Genomic DNA, 14689 nt, shown 5'->3' with positions numbered 1-14689 from the left:
AACAAGCAATAAATCTACCATATGATCGGCCTCTCTGCTCCTGTTTGGCATTACTTGTGACATCTATTTGTGTTGTAAACTCCCCCTCCATGACCCAGACTTTAGATACAGGCTCTTTCTCCCTGAAGCTTGAAGGTCCTTCAGGCACCCTCTTTCCTAGTGCAGAGTGCTTCCATTATCCCCCCCTCATAGTAGTCCACGGCCTCCAGACACATGCTGTCCTAGTCCAGGGCATCCAGACACTCCCCTCTTCTAATCTGGGACCTCCAGGCACCCCCTCACCTAGTTTCAGTATCTCCATTGTGCCCCCCCCCATTCAGGGGCATTTACCACACCAACTACCATTTCCTAGTCAAGGGCCTCTTCTGCACTCCCCTCTCCAGTCCAGGGCTCCTCTACAGCCCGCCCCAAGTTCAGAGCATCCTGCCTTCCGAATACCCTCTGAATCTAGATCCTTTGCCACATCAAAACACCACTTTCAAGTCCACGGCCTCCGATGTTCTCCCCTCCTAGTCCAGGGCCTCCTCTGCATCCCCCAGTCCCCAGTCCAGGGGCTCCTCTCCTAATCCAGGGTCTTTGCCACACCAATACTTTTCTAGTCCAGGGCCTTCCTCTACACCCCCCCTCACACTCCAGTGCCTCCTCTGCACCTTTCTAGTCCAGGGCCTCTGTTGCACCCCCCCATTTCAGGGCCTCCGCTGCACCCTTCCCAGCCCAGGGCCTCCTCTGCACCCCCACAGATCAGGTGTCTCCTCTGCACCCCCCAGCCCAGTGTCTCCTTCACTCTCACCATCAGCCCAAGGCCTCCACCACACCCCCCAGTCCAGGACCTTCTTTGCACTTCCCTCCGCAGCTCAAGCCCTCCACTGCACCCCCCCCCCCCCAATCCAGGGCCTCCTCTTCACCTCCCCAGCCCAGGGCCTCCTCCACACCCCCCGCCCCTCAGTCCAGGGCCTTCTCTGCACCCCCCCCCCAATTCTTTTCCATACCAACCCCAACTTCTTAGTACAGGACCTTCTGCACACAAATCCCTCTTTCTGTCCTAATAAATGACTGAGTTCCACAAAGGATCTCCCATGCTGAAGCGTCACTCTGGAATGCCTTTCTATAGAGCTGGTGGGCAGTCTCCCTCCTATTTGGCAAACTATGCAGCGGGCGCTGCCTGTGCATTTCACTTGATCAGGCAGAAGCAACACCCTTAGAGCATAGCTTCCCAGTAGGGGCCATGGAACTCCTGGCGGCGACCCCTAGATGAGTCACCCAGGGTGTGTGTCATCCCCCCAGTTTCAGGCCTGAATGCAAAGAGAGCAGAGAGACACCATTTGGCTATTAACCACTTCAATACAGGACACTTTCGCCCCCTTCCTTCCCAGCCCAATTTTTAGCTTTCATCGCTCTAGCGCTTTCAGTGACAATTGCGCGGTCATGCTACACTGTACCCAAATGAAATTTTTATCATTTTGTTCGCACAAATAGAGCTTTATTTTGGTGGTATTTATTCACGACTCCATTTTTTATTTTTTGCGATATAAGCGCAAAAAAAGCGGAAATTTGGAAAAAAAACTATATTTTCTATTTTAAAAGAAATCCAATAAAATCAAATTTTGTCATAAATTTAAGCCAAAATTTATTCTGCTACATGTTTTTGGTAAAAAAAATTCCGTTAAGTGTATAATAATTGGTTTGTGTGATCACGGACATATGTACGCAAATGATCATGTACATATGTGTGCAGGTGATCACGTACATATGTGTGCAGACATGTGATTTTAGTGGGACATATGTGGGGGACATGTTTTTATTATTAGGGACATGTGTATTTATTATTTGGGGACATGTATGTTGTGGGGACATTGTGTTTATACTGTGTGGTGTGTTTACACTGTGTGGTGATTTGTGTTTACACTAGACTGGTGATCAGTGAGTAAAAAGCTGTAAAAAACAGCTCATACTCACTGATCATCAGCCGGCTGCAGCGATCTGCTCTCCTCTCCTCAGCGATGACTTCTGTGTGAGGAGAGGAGGAGCCGATTGCCTAGCAACTGGCTGTTTGTTTACATCACATGACGGCCGTGATTGGACACGGCCGTCATGTAATCAGGAGGGCCAATGACAGAGCCCTCCTGCCGATCTGAGATGCGCCGTGTCTGGGTGACACGGGCTCTTCGGGATCGCGCCGCTGCGCGGGCACGCGCGCGCGAGATCCCGCTCCTTCTGATGGACGTTCCTGAACGTCCTATCAGAAGTAGACGGCTCCCACCCGGCCGTATATGTGCATTGGCCGGGTGGGAAGTGGTTAAGGAATATGTAAACCCAACATTTCATATTCCTGATATGTACGCAAAAAGTTAAAAAAGGGATATACATCACATAAGATACAATGAATAAGTAGATAACCAGCTCACCCTATATATGGGTGGGGTTTCTGGAACCAAACAGCCAATATGTAAAAAGGGTGTAACTGGAGCTCAAGTCAGAAACGGGGCTCCATATAGAAACTCACTGCAGCATATACAAAATCAAAATTTTATGCAATAATTCAATTAAACCCTTTTCACACTGCTACAAATAGTGCATGTAAAATGCCTGAAAAGTGCCTCTCAAGTCATCCCAGTGTGAAAGCCCAAGTGCTTTCACACTGAGACGGTGTACTTACAGGACAGGAAAAAAAAAAAAAGAAAAAAAGTAGTATTGCAAGCAGCATCTTTGGGGCGGTAGGAAAGCAGTGTATACACCGCTCCTCTACCACACCTGCCCATTGAAATAAATGGGCAGCACTGCCGAAAAATGGGCGCTATTAACCCTTTCCTCGACTGCTAGTGGGGAATAAAAGCGCACCACTAGCGGCAGAAAAGCGTCGCTACAACAGCGGTAAAGTGCCGTTAAAACTAGCAGCACTTTACTGCTAACGCCCACACTGCCCCCATTGTGGAAGGGGTCTTAGAGATAAAAACCTTCACCATATCATACCATACCTTCACCATACCATTTAGCTTTACCATAGTAAAGCTAAAAACAACCCAGGCTCCCAGACATTCACCCATTCATACCAAGGGACTGGCAACAAAATATCAGTCATGGGAATATGTGAGGGCACATCAGCACTCAAAAGTTGCAAAAAAAATGGCTTGTGGACATGTAGGAGAGTATAAACAAAGTGAAATGTAACCCAAAAATGTAATGCAGTAGATAAGTGTACAAGCCCATAGTGAGTGCTTGAATGTAATAATAATAGTTACTGAAAGTTTAAAGTGTAGGTAAACCCTCACATATAGCCAATGATGTGAACAGCCTCAGATGATACACAGGGATGAAACAAATCTCCCCTACATAAGTTTTACATTTTAATTTGATGTCTTCACTTTATACACTATTTAGAAAGTGCACGTCCTGTTAGATTTTTCACTTCCTCATTCATCTGTACTAGTGGATTATTGCTATACACCGTGAGACAGCTGATGCGAGAAAAGGCACATACCACCTCCCCACACATGCAGAGGTTGCCTGTGAATAGTTTAGCAGTCTGCTCATCTATTTATAGCAACCTCCCCCCGACACAAACTTCAGGCTCCCGTCTCGGAGAGCTTGTGAAAAGGCTGAGAACAGAGGAATGGAGAAGGACAAAGCTACAGGACATGGTTCTTTGAAGAGAGATAAAAAAAAAAAAAGAACACTGCAGATATACAGTATGTGCCAAGCTTAAATTTAATGAATCAGGTTTACATCCACTTTACTATGTGGCCTAAAACCCACATAGTAACTACTATGGCTCTGTGTCCCGTGATGTACTTCAAAGAAAAGGATTTTACAGGTAAATTGTTATAAAAATCCTATTTTCTTATCGTACATCATGGGACACAGAGCCATAGTAGTTACTATGTGGGATGTCTCATAGCAATGCCAACTGAAGGGAGGGAGACACAAAGTAGGGCACCAAGAGACTACAGGACTCATACTGCAACCTGCAGTACCAAAGGCGATGTCCTCATGCCTTTTACATCTACTTGATAGAATCTGGTAAATAAATGTATTGACTGAAGACCAAGTTGTGGCCTTGCACATTTAAGCCATGGAGGCTTGGTGATGCACTGCCCAAGAAGCACTAACAGCCTTGGTGGACTGCACTTTAATATGAAAAGGAGGAATTTTCCTCTTTAAAGGGGTTGTAAAGGTAAATGTTTTTTCACCTTAATGCATTCTATGCATTAAGGTGAAAAAACATCTCACACTGCCGGCGCCCCCAGTCCCCCCGTTTTACTTACCTGACCCCTCGAAAATCCCGCGCTCGCCCCCGCCGTCCTCTTCGCCGCTCAGCCTGGCCGCTGATTGGCTGGAGTGGATGGATTGAAAGCAGCGCAGCCATTGGCTCGCGCTGCTGTCAATCACATCCAATGACGCAGCGCGCCGGGGGGCGGGGCCTTGTGATACAGCGAGCGGCTATAGCCGCCGGCTGTATCACGGGAGCGCGCCCGCAGTGCTTCTCACCAATGCGAGGGAGCTCGCATTAACGTGAGAAGCACCTGCGGGAGGAAGCAGAGACAGCCGCCGAGGGACCCCAGAAGAGCAGGTTCGGGGCCACTCTGTGCAAAACGAGCTGCACAGTGGAGGTAAGTATGACGTTTGTTATTTTAAAAAAATAAAAAATTTTACTTTACAACCCCTTTAAGCTTAAACAATCAATTAAATTAAACAATTAAAGCTTAAACCATAAGCTTGAACAATCACTTGACAAATCCATTTAGGAATAGTAGATTTCAATTTCGCCTGTCCTCTTTTAGGACCATCTGGCAACACAAACAAAACATTTGTTTACGAATCTGAGCGGTCACTTTCAATAGACCTTCAACGCTCTAACCACATCAAGAAAATGTAGTGACCTTTCTTCCACAGAAACGAAGTTCTGAAAAAAATTGAAAGCAGAACAATATCCTGGTTTAAATGAAAACCCAATACTACCTTTGGTAAGAATTTAGGATGAGGCTGAAATACAGCCTCATCCTTATGAGCATCCAATACGGCTCCTTACAAGAAAGAGCAGCCAACACTGATACTCTTCTTGCAGAAGATCTGGCAACCAAGAAATGTTGTTTTCCCCCCCATCAAGAGGACCAAGGGAATATTTTGTACTGGCTTAAAAAAAAAGGCTGCTTCTATAAACTGACAGGACTAAAATTAATTCCCAAGGGTTTAGGGGTGATCAAACTGGAGGATTAATCCGCGTTACCCCCTGAATAAAGTTATGAACCAGGGAAAGGGAAGCAAGTGGTTGATGAAAAGAAAGACCGATAAGGCCGACATCTGGCCATTGATAGTACTCAAGGTCAGCTTAATTTCTAATCCTATATATAGGAATTCAAGGATCATACCTATGACATATTTCCTAGGGTGCCAACCCCTGGATTTACACCAGGAGACATATGCCTTCCAGATTCTTGATTCTGTAGGCCGGCTTCCTAGCATTTAACCAAAGTAGAACTACTGAGGCTAACCGCACACAATCTATCAGAATGTGGGTCTCAATAGCCAAACCGTTAGAATACCAAGGGAAACCGTGCATAAGGAATGGCCTTGAAAGAAGAAGCCACCAGGATTCTTCTTTAACTTGAGTAACTTAATCAGTTCCCTTATGAAACTTATCCTTTCCTGGGGAAAAAAAACATCCTCTTCTGAGCTGTATTAATGATCAGCCCCAAGTACTACAACCTCCTTGATGGACTTAAGGAGGATTTCTCTAGGTTGAAAATCCAACCTAGGTATTCCAGGTAGATAACTGCGGTGACCAAAGTTTGGATTAAGCGGGCTACTAAATTGATCTATGAAGAGAAGAAGATATAAGTAGCCTAGTATTGTTATACCTTGAGCCCTTACTCTGGCTAAAGGAGGAGCCAGGACCTTTGTAAACAACTGAGATGGAGTAGCTAGACCAAAAGGCAGAGCTACAAAAAACAAAAAAATAGGATTTTTATACTCGCCATAAAATCCTTTTGTCTGATGTTCATTGACGGACACAGTACCTTAATCTTGACCTTAAGGTTATATCGTCACCTTCAGGAGAGGAATAGGCAGAACACATACAAAACAAGCACAGTACTGCCCAGGGGGCGGTCCTACTGGCTATAACACCTCACTCTGCTCCCAAGAGCTCACTTGGTCAAAAATCAGTACAAACATAAATAGGAGGGGTGGGTGCTGTGTCCGTCAATGAACATCAGAGAAAAGGATTTTACGGCGAGTACAAAAATCCCATTTTCTCTTTTGTTCATTGACGGACACAGCTCCCTAATCTTAACCTTAGGGACGTCCCCAAGCAGTGTCAAAAACGAGGGGTGGGAACAGAAAGAAAATAAACTGCACCCATAACAAAAAGAACTCCTCATCAGAGGATGACAGGAAAGGGAGGCGCCCGCTCCCTTACCTGAACCCCAATCTGTCTGATCCACTGAGAAAAGGTGGCCAACGAGCCCGATAGGCCCATCTTCTGACCAGCCCATCTTCTGACCAGCCATACAAACACAAACACAGAGTCCGACCTCCAGAAAAAAGCTGCAGCAGACAGATACACCCACAGAGCCCGGACCACATCCAAAGAATGTAAAGTGACCTCCTTGGGATGCGATGGCCAAGGACATCTGAATCTGGTACTCTGAGAAGCACAATGTCCTCATTTAGATGAAAGGGCGAAACAACCTTCAGAATAAAAGGGGATCTCCCTAATGTTTTCAAACAGTGGTTTCTGAAACACAGAGTACCAGATTCAGATGCCACGGGGGCAGGAGTGGGCGTACTGGAGGGGCCACATGCTGAACCCCCTGAACAAACGTACGCACCAATGAGTGAGTTGTCAAACGTCGCTGAAAAAAAGACAGCCAAAGCTGATATCTGCCCCTTAATGTTGTTTAATGCAAGCTTCTGATCCACTCCTCGCTGCAAAAACAGCAGGATCCTGGAAACCGATTATGTACGCGGACGCCACCCCATCTCCTCACACATGGAGATGTAGGCCTTCCACATGCAATGATAAATCTTCCGGGAAGAAGACTTCGGCGCCCTCAGCATAGTGGAAATTAACAAAGCCGACAGTCCTCAGTCCCTCAGCACCTGGCTTTCAACAGCCACAAACCAGCGACGGTTAAGCAGGGTAAAGTATCGAACTTTGCAACAGAAGGTCCTCCTGCATCGGCAGCCACCAAGGAACATCCACCACCATTCGTACTATGTCAGCGTACCAAGGACGTGAAGGGCAATCTGGGGTAATCAGAATTACCGGAATCCCCTTGGTCTCCACTCTGTGTAGCAGATGAGGGAGGAGTCAGAGGGGGAAAGGCATAAAATCAGCCGGTAATGCCCCCATGGGGCCACCAACGCATCTGACACGTCTGCCCAGGGATCATTTGACCTGGCCACAAACCTTTGCACCTTACGTTTGAACCGAGCGGCTAGAAGATCCACATCTGGCCTGCCCCACCTTAGGCAAATGAGCCCAAACACTTCTGGATACAGTGACCATTCCCCCTGGTCCAGCAACTGATGACTGAGATGGTCCACCTGTCAGTTTTCCACGCCCAGTATGTATACGGCTGACAGAGCCGGCACACTTTGCTCTGCCCACTGTAGTATGTGAAAGACCTCTAGCGCTGCAGCCGAGCTCCTTGTTCCTCTTTGATTGACATACGCCACCGCCATGGTGTTGTCCGGCTGGATCCTAAACCAGATGTCCCTGCAGCCGCTCGACCATGTGGAGAGGCACCGCCCAAAGCTCCAGCACATTGATCGGCAGGTGGAATTCTTCCTGCATCCAGCGACCCTGGGCCGACTGGGTGCCCCAAACTCCACCCCAGCCGGTCAGGCTGGCGTCCATCGTGATCACCGTCCAATGAAGAGTAAGAAACAACTTCCCGGACCGAAGGGCCGGAGACCTCAGCCACCAGAGAAGCGAAGCCCTGACTAGCCGGCTCACCCAAATTTGACAATCCAGGGATGTCGGAGATTTGTCCCATTTGAACAGGATCTCTTTCTGCAAGACTCGAGTGTGGAATTGAGCATACGGTACCACCTCGATAGTGGCTACCATGAGGCCCAGAACTCGCATGCAAAAACGTGACGACCCCCTGCAGGACATCAATAACTGCATCATGGATTTAAGAGTCTGCAGCTTGTTCAAAGGGAGAAAGACTCTTGCCTCTGAGGAGTTCAGAAACAACCCTAAGTACTCCAGGTGCTGAGTCAGTACCAACACTGACTTCTGGAGATTCAACACCCAACCAAACTCCCGGAGCGTCTGTATGGTGATCGTCACATCCTCCCTTAATTCTGAGGCAGAAGCTGCTCTCAGGAGGAGGTTGTCCAGGTAACCCACAATCGCGATCCCTCGTTGTCTCAGCAATGCCAGACTTGGGGCCAGCACCTTGGTGAAGACCCTTGGTGTCAACGCTAGGCCAAAGGAAAGAGCTACAAATTGGTAGTGCTTGTCCCCGACCGCAAAAATCACAGCAACCTCTGGTGTCTGACGCATATGGGGACATGCAAGTACACATGCTTGATGTCCAAAGACGCCAAGAAATCCCTTTGATGAAGTGCAGCAACCAGAGAGCAAACCAATTCCATCCTGAACCTCCACACCTTCACAAAGCAATTGAGGGTCTTGAGATCCAGGCCCACATCCACTTCCTTCTTCGGGACTACAAACAGATTGGAGTAGAATCCCTGAAACCTTTCCAATGTCGGTACAGGCACTATCACCTCACGCAGTAGTAAGTCCTGTACTGCCCCAAACAGGGCCTCCCAACGAGCGGCAAGGAGATGAAGGTTGGAGGGAAAAAAAATCTGGTGGACAAGAAAGAAACTATCTTGTAGCCTGACAAAACCAGTTCGCAGACCCACTGGTCAGAAAGGAGAGCGGTCCACTGGACTGCAAACCGAGAGTTGGGCGGGGGCGAACCTTCATGCGGCAGCCGATTTGTTCGCAGGTTTGTTCGGCTTGCAAAACTAGACACTTTTATCCCTCAGCGGGCACCTTGTCAGACTGGGAACGTCTACCCGCCAACTCAGGCAGACAAAAAAAAAAGAAGATTCTGAGTGGAAAAAGAAGGCCCCTGCCTACGGGGTGGCTCCTTACCCTTTCTGGACTGTGGGAGCAAAGTACTCTTTCCCCCAGTAACATTCTTAATAATGTCATCCAGCAAGGCCCCTCACACCTTGGAAGGGCAATTCTGCCAGCGCTTTCTTAGATGCCTGGCCTGCAGACCAGCATTTAAGCCAAATCAGACGACGCAAGCACCACTGCTAAGGCTCTAGAAATCAGAAAGGGTCCGTATCCAGGGCTGCATCACAGACATGCTTAAGGCCGTGCACCAACTGGTCTGCCAGTTTCACGCAGACTAGGGAAACCTGTTCCTTCCCCAAGTCGCAGTGCAACAACTTAGCCCATTCAGTAAGCGTTTGTGACCCCAGAGCCATGGCTAACACTGGCCGCAATGCTGACCCCACCACCATAAACATGGACCGGGCAACCACCTCAGCCCTTTGGTCAGCAGGTTCCTTGAAAGAGGGGGACCCTTCCCCCCAGAATCGTGGTCACCTTATTTAACCTAGATACTTTGAGGAAACTCTCCTCAAAGGGGTAACGCACTGCCATTCATCTCGGGACTGAAAAGGCCTGCTGTGGGCTTTCCCACTCCTTGTAAATAAACTTATTAAAAGAAGTTGGATAAGGAAACACCTTAGTAGTGCAGGTCAGGTTGTGGGACCCAACAGGGACCAACACCTCTGCAGATGCCCCCGTCATATCCTCTATCTTTAAGGTATCCCGCATTGCTGTGATAAGTGCTCCTACTATCGCTTTTTCGCGAAGTGTTACTCCTCACTGTCCGAATGGTCCTGGTCCACATCCTCTGAAGTGTCAGAACAGAGGCCGCCTACCACAGCAGGACTCCTCCGCCCCCACGCCGCTTTCCCCCCTGGCAACAAATGATTCCAGGACCACGACAGAGCGTCCATAGGCACCACAGGTGCAGGGGAACCGGTTGCTTTAACAGGGGTGTCTGGAGAAGAAGAGCCAGCTTCTGATGCCATGCTGACCCATTCTTGCCTGTGACTCTCAGGGACCTAAGGCAAGCAACAAAAAATCCCCACCCTCCTAGTTGTCACAGACTGAGGGGCCCCCTGCAGGACTCACCACCTTGACCCAAGTGATGCTCTGTGCTGCCGCCATCCGCTCTGCCCTCCACAAGGTGTCCTGTGTCCATTTTCCCACTGTTCCAGGCTTAAACAGCTGCCCAGCATTAGAGTGTAACAGAGACCATCCCCCATGGTTACAAGAAAATGGCCGCAAGCCGCCTCAGGCAGAAGCGCCCGAAAACACCAGGAAAATACCTGCCGAACTCCAAGAAAATGGCCACGGGTACGAGAAAATGGCCACGGGTACGAGAAAATGGCCACTGTTCCCGCAGCAACCATTCCCCCCACATGGCAGCACACAGAAGCCCAAAAAAAGCACCAAATGGATAAAATGAGCGGACCACCAACTGCCCAGTGCAGCCCCAGGACCCCTGGCCAGGTACGTGCTTGGCACCCCCTATGCCCAGCCACACAGCGGCCCTTTAGAATGGGTAGGAGGGAAGAGGCAGGGAGAGAGAAAGAGACCCCCTAATCGACCTCCCAGGGAATGCCCAGCTGCTCCATCCTGCCTAAACAGGTGGAACTATACTTATCCCTCCTGCAGGGACTGCTGGACGCACTCTACAGACAGACACAATCAACCGAGCAGTACGGGGTGGCTGTTGGCCACGGCACACTGTTTCGGACAGCAGTAGAACGGTCATATGTGTGCCCCAGAGCATATAGCTCACTGGCCGCCCCTGGACCAGAATGGGGCCTGTCGCAGCCGACCCTGTGCGTAACTAAGGTCTGCACGCACTCGATGGGCAGGCTGGGGAGACTACCAGGATCTATATTATCCAGCCTGTCACCCAGCCCGGCTGTTGATTGTAGATCACAGGAAGTAAAAAAAAATAAACATCACTAGTCCCCACAGGGAGCCAGGTTCTTCTCCTACACTAGGCAGAAAAAAACTGAGCTGCTGGGAGCAGAGTGAGGGGTTATAGCCAGTAGGACCGCCCCCTAGGTGGTACTGTGCTCGTTTTTTGTGTGTTCTGCCTAGTCCTCTCCTAATGGTGGCGATATAACCCTAAAGTCAAGATTAAGATGCCGTGTCCGTCAATGAACGAAAGAAAAATGAAGATTTTCAACCTTGAAGCATAGAAATTACTGGGAAGCAGGGAAAAAAATGGCACATGGAAAAAAGCATCCTTGATGTCGATTGATGGCAGAAGTTCTCCCCCCTTGTAGGAGAGAGACTACTGATCGGATTGACTCCATGCGAAAAGAACGGATGTTCAAAACCAGTTTAGATCTTTAAAATCTAAAATGGGTCTGACATCCCCCTAGTTTTGGAACCGTAAAAAAGGTTTGAAGAAAACCCTAATCCTTGCCTAATCTACCTAGGGGACCACCGATATCACTCTTTGAGACAAGAGATGATCCAAATCTAGAAAGTGAAACTTATTTTCACTGGATCTCTGGGAATGTTTTGATCTGAGAAAACGAGGAGACGGGAACTCTGACATTGTTCCTGCCAGACCCTTGAAAACTGTAAAAGCCTTCCCCCCACTTCAGCGAGTGAGGGCGCCCTTTCAAAAGGCTTTAGTATTTTGTTTTGTGGGTTACCTCCCCCAGGTCCTCTTTTGACCCTGGGACTGACCCTGAGGTTTAGCTCTTGAATCCTGATGGTGGAGGACATCGCGACTGCCTGGAGGCAGATGCCCCTGGCATTGAAGAAGCACATAAAAAGAAAAATACTTAAACTTCTTAACCGGAATAAAGCGAACTTTACCCAATAGAAATTCTTTGGATATACTTATCCAGATTGTCTCCAAATAACCATTCAACATGAAAAGGGAAACTAGCCAAGAGCTTTTTGCTATTGCTTTGGCTGACCATCTTTCAACCATAGGATTCTATGCACATGTACCAGCCTTAGCATGAGCCGTGAAGCCTGGAGAATAGAATCTTTCATAGCTTCAACTCTAAAACACAACGCTTCTGATATGCCGGCCAAGCCCTGGGCCTGCTGATCAGGAATAACTTTGAGTACCTCTATAAAATTGGTCCTTTAAGGACTGAGATACTCTGAACGCCAGCACAGGTTTGAATGACTGAACCTACAAGCGAAATATAGTTTTGTTTTTTATTTTATTTTTATTTTTTAAAAGGAACTCCAACTTCTTATCTGTTGGACCCTTTAGCATATGAGCATTGTCTACTATACAAGTCTGGTTTTTGTTTACAGAAGATATAGCAGCGTTATTTTCTGGAACTCCCCATAAAACCCTTCCTCCGTAGAATAAAGTATTGAGAACTTTTTCAGAGGAAAAAACTGTTTATCTGGGTGCTCTCACTCAGAATACATACACTTTCTTACCCATGAATGGATAGAAAAAGCATGGACAGATTGGGGGGGCTTTTAGTGAACCCAAAACAGAAGTGGGTTCATCGACTGGAGTTACTGGCAGTAAAAATGTGGAGGACCAATTCAGTGAGCGACGGTAAAAAACCTTTCCTGCGAGCTTGATACCACGCATCAGGTTCTTTGGAAGAGGAGATATTAGCCCTTTTCCTGCTCCTAGAGAGAAATCCCTCGCTCCTTGTTCCTCGGTATGAGGGTCCTGAGCAATGGACGGGGACCTGTTACACTTAGTCCCACTCTGGGGTGCAATTAAGCATCAATCTTTACATCAAGCTTAAAATGGTTGAAGAAAAAAAAAACCTCCTTAGTAATATACACAGGGCCTGCAGTGTTTAAGAGCAGCTGCAACACTTGCCCCTCCTGATGGCTCACTGTGACCAGCCATATTACTCTCGGGGAGGATGCCAACTTACTGGGATGGATCTAGGCTTCTGTGTGACCAAATAAGTCTTTCTAGACCCTTTATTGAGGTGTTTTTACCCCCCTTCTGCCATAGCACGATGCACAATGCAGAGGTACTACCAGAAGGAATGCATCCACTGCTTGAGAAATAGTTCAGCTCTGTCACTGCTATTAACCACTTAAGCCCCGGACCAACTGTCAGCCTAAGGACCAGAGGTCTTTTTACAATTTCGTACTGCACTGCTTTAACTGGTAATTGCGCGGTCATGCAATGTTGTACCCAAATGAAATTTGCGTCCTTTTCTTCCCACAAATAGAGCTTTCTTTTGATGGTATTTGATTGCCTCTTCGATTTTTATTTTTTACGATATAAATGGGAAAAGACCGAAAATTTTGAAAAAAATATATTTTCTACTTTTTGTTATAAGAAAAATCTAATAAACTCAATTTTAGTCATACATTTAGGCCAAAATGTATTGAGCCACATGTCTTTAGTAAAAAAAAATGTCAATAAGCGTATATTTATTGATTTGCGCAAAAGTTATAGCATCTACAAACTAGAGTACATTTTCTGGAATTTACACAGCTTTTAATTTATGACTCATTTCTTGAGGTGTTAAAATGGCAAGGCAGTATAAACCCCCCTCCCCAAATGACCCCATTTTGGAAAGTAGACATCCCAAGGAAATTGCTGAGAGGCATGTTGAGCCCATTGAATATTTTTTTTGTCCCAAGTGATTGAATAATGACAAAAAAAATGTTTACAAAAAGTTGTCACTAAATGATATATTGCTCACACATGCCATAGCTATGTGTGGAATTGCACCCCAAAATATATTCTGCTGCTTCTCCTGGGATACCACATGTGTGGGACTTTTTGGGAGCCTAGCCGCGTACGGCACCCCGAAAACCAATCACCGCCTTCAGGATTTCTAAGGGTGCAAATTTTTGATTTCACTCCTCATTACCTATCACAGTTTCGAAGGCCATAAAATGCCAAAATAGCACAAACCCACCCCAAATGACCCCATTTTGGAAAGTAGACACCCGAAGCGATTTGGTGAGAGGCATGTTGAGTCCATGGAATATTTTATATTTTGCCACAAGTTGCGGGAATATTACAGACTTTTTTTTTTTTTTTTGCACAAAGTTGTCACTAAATGATATATTACTAACACATGCTATGGGCATATGTGAAATTACACCTCAAAATAAATTCTGCTGCTTCTCCTGAGTACAGGGATACCACACGTGGGGGACATTTTGGGAGCCTTGCCGCGTACGGGACCCTGAAAACCAAGCACTGCCTTCAGGATTTGTAAGGGCATTCATTTTTTATTTCACTGAGCCTGAATCTGACAGATGAGTGACTTCCTCTTCACCATCTGTCATGCTCAGAAATGTGTAGGCCTCTTCACTAGTGTACCTTCGCTTTGCCATTTTGGGCTCTAAATTTAGTGGTACACTAGTGAGTTTCACAGGTAAAAAAGCACCTAGGTTGTCAGCAACTGTATAAAACGCTACCAAAAAAAAACTGTTAGCGATCGCAGGGATCAGGCTTGACTCTGTGAACGCTGCAGTTATGTGTTTAGTGTTTTGTAAGTGACAGTGATTGATCGACCGATACTGCACTTGGGTGGGCTGGGCGGAGGGGCAAAACGCAGGTGCTAGCAGGTATCTGGACTGATCCCGCTAACAATGCGTTTTTTGGAACCCTAAACTGCTGGGGACGCTAGTATAGATATGATCAGATCAGATATTGAT

General features: G+C 47.1%; 1 protein-coding gene across 3 annotated transcripts in view; it reads right to left on the bottom strand.

Annotated features, from left to right (window-relative positions):
- METTL22 (methyltransferase 22, Kin17 lysine) overlaps window positions 1–14689 on the bottom strand; it is a 553862-nt gene that overhangs the window by 443236 nt on the left and 95937 nt on the right. The gene's annotated exons all lie outside the window — the stretch shown is intronic.

This window comes from Lithobates pipiens, unplaced genomic scaffold, assembly GCF_037356315.1.
Source record: "Lithobates pipiens isolate NorthernLeopardFrog02 unplaced genomic scaffold, aLitPip1_a1.2 Scaffold_22, whole genome shotgun sequence".
NCBI classification, from domain to species: Eukaryota; Metazoa; Chordata; class Amphibia; order Anura; family Ranidae; genus Lithobates; species Lithobates pipiens.
The sequence above is the reverse complement of the archived record's forward strand: the minus strand, read 5'-3'. Positions and strand labels throughout refer to the sequence as shown.